The following is a 2692-nucleotide window of genomic DNA, read 5'->3' as shown; positions in this document are numbered from 1 at the left end:
TCACTAGTGTGAGTCCTAATTCAATCTGACTGCGTCCTTATCGAGAGAGATGAGGACACAGACACGCACAGAGGGTCGGCCATGTGAGGACACAGAGAAGATACCATCTGCAAGCCGAGGAGAGAGGCCTCCTGAGGCACCAACCCTGCCAATGCCCTGACCTCGAACTTCCAGCCTCCAGAACTGTTAGAAAATAAATGTCTGTCATTTTAAGCCAGCCAGTCTGTGGTATTTTGCTATGGAAGCCCTAAAAAATTAATACAAGGAACAAGGCAGTCAGAAGTGGCATTTGACTTCAATTAGAAGTCTTACAAATACTGTAGGCGCCAAGTTCAGGGTCGAGGTTGGAGGCTGCGTGCACTCGGGAAGTGCTAAATAAATGCGTGGTCATTACGGTTCGGTCCACACATGGGGCCGCGGGTGCAGAAACCGCTGTTGCTTTTAGCAACATGCTCACATGCCTAAGAAACAACGCCGTCATCGCCAGCTACAGCTCTGCCTCTCTTCACATGTTAACTCTGTAAATAAAGGAAGGTAACTTTGATAATGATTGCCTGCAAGGACTTTCTTTTGAACAGGATAAATCTCCGTGGCAGAGATGGCTGGTTCCCACCCCACATCCACCCCCACCTTCCCTTCATTCTTAGCAACAGAACTCCAGTTTTATTTGGAGTAGTTAACGTGCCCAGCTCAAAGACCACCTTTCCCAGCCTCTTGTTCCTTTTGGCCCTCGTGTGATGTTCTGCCAAAAGACCTCCGTGGCAATGTGCTGTGGGGTTCTGGGAAGTCTTCATCAAGGGGAGGTGGCAGTTCTCTTGGGTCCCCTTGCTTCTTTCTGTTGCCTGGAATATGTATATCATGGCTGGTGTTCCAGCAGCCATATTGTTCCATGAGTTGCCTCTGAGAAGGGAAGCCACAGGTGGCAGAACACAAAACCAGAAGCAGCCTGGGAGTCTGGTGGCTTCCATATCTGCACCAGAACACCTGCTTTTACACTTGTTTCAAGTAAGAGAATGAAACCTTTCTGTGTTTAAGCCACTACAGTAAGAACTTTGCTATGTGCAACTGATATAACCCTAACATTTTTCGAGGTTCAAGGTGAATGAAAGCATCTTAGTGCGAAGAGGTTAAAAAAAGTACCTGAGTGTACATTTGGTGACTAGAAATGCCTCCCTCTTTTCTGGCCCTGAAGGGATGTGAGAATCTCTGGGTTACATGAGTCTGGTGCACTGAGATACAGGGGATGTCCCTTCTTGTTCCCAGATGTACGACTCTGCTTTCTCTTGGCCCATGAAGGAAGAGGGAGCCCCGAATGCACGCCTCTGCCAGCCACTCTGAGGCCCTGCACTTGCCACTTGGAGAAAGTGCTTTTAAAACCCACACAGCCGCACACCATTAGAAAGAGCCAAGAGGGCTGCAATTGGCAAAGGCAATGCGTAGCTTTCCCCTTTCTTTTCCCTGATGTTTTCTTTTCTTGGCTTTAGCTTGATCTTAATCCATGTTAACATTTCCATGTGTCTTCTCTGTAAAAGGAGTGACTTGGAGTTTTGCAGATCAGAAAATAAGTGGGGTGAAGAAAGGGTGAGAACTGGGTGAGCCCAGACCCTGTGGCCGAGGATCCAGGCCCTCAGCATGAACTGCCTGCCCCCCAGGCAGGCACAAGCTCGGGGATGGGGACCGCGTGGGTGGAAGAGACCCTGATGGCCACAGTGCCCAGCGGTCACAGTGCAGAGACTCACCACAGGCAACAATGGGGAACCTGGCCCAGATACAAATGGGATCCGCGGCCACAAACAAGGGCAGAGCCCAGTGAGGAGCTGGCAGGGACTCTGGAAATAGCGTTGTTGGCTGATTGAAGGTGTTTGTGGTTGAACCAGGTGGCCTATTTCAAAATAGCACCCTGACCAGGCACAACTGGGCTCTCTGCCCTCCTTACAGATGTGAGATCTAGAGGCAGGGCCGACGCAGTGACTTCTGGAGGCTGCTCTGGTCCATGCCCCGAGGGCAGGAGTTTAAGAGGTGGTTCTGGGAGGCAGTCCTTGGTCTCAGTCTTGCCTTTGGGGGTCCCTGTGCTGGCTGAGGCTCAGCACTGCAGGGGAAGGCTGACTCTGTCTCCAGCCATCCCGGAATTTCCCTTCACATGCAGCCCATAGCAAGCTGGACCCCACAACTCTCAAGTGCTGGCCCACGTGGGAGATGCAGCACCATCCTCAGAGCGGCTCAGACGGAGGAGCCTGCCTTTGAGGGAAGCGGGTGCAAGCCCACCTCTTCCAAGTCTCTTCTCCCCTCCTGTCGTTGTTTTTTTTTTTTTCCCCCCAAGACAGAGTTTGCTCTGTTGCCTAAGCTGGAGTGCAGTGGCACAATCTCAGTTCACTGCAACCTCCACCTCCCGGGCTCAAGCAATTCTCCTGCCTCAGCCTCCTGAGTAGCTGGGATTACAGGCACCTGCCACCACACTCAGCTGATTTTTTGTATTTTTAGTAGAGACAGGGTTTCACCATGTTGGCCAGGCTGGTCTTGAACTCCTGACCTCAGGTGATTCACCTGCCTCAGCCTCCCAAAGTGCTGGGATTACAGATGTGAGCTGCTGCGCCCGGCCTGCTCCTGTGTTTTTACCTACACTGCTCTAGACTTGACGTTTGACTGAAAACTCGTGTTGAAACATAAGAGTTCCAGGAATAATTAGATATCA

The sequence above is a fragment of the Cebus imitator genome, unplaced genomic scaffold (assembly GCF_001604975.1).
Source record: "Cebus imitator isolate Cc_AM_T3 unplaced genomic scaffold, Cebus_imitator-1.0 Scaffold112, whole genome shotgun sequence".
Taxonomy (NCBI): Eukaryota; Metazoa; Chordata; class Mammalia; order Primates; family Cebidae; genus Cebus; species Cebus imitator.
This window is presented reverse-complemented; position numbering follows the sequence as displayed.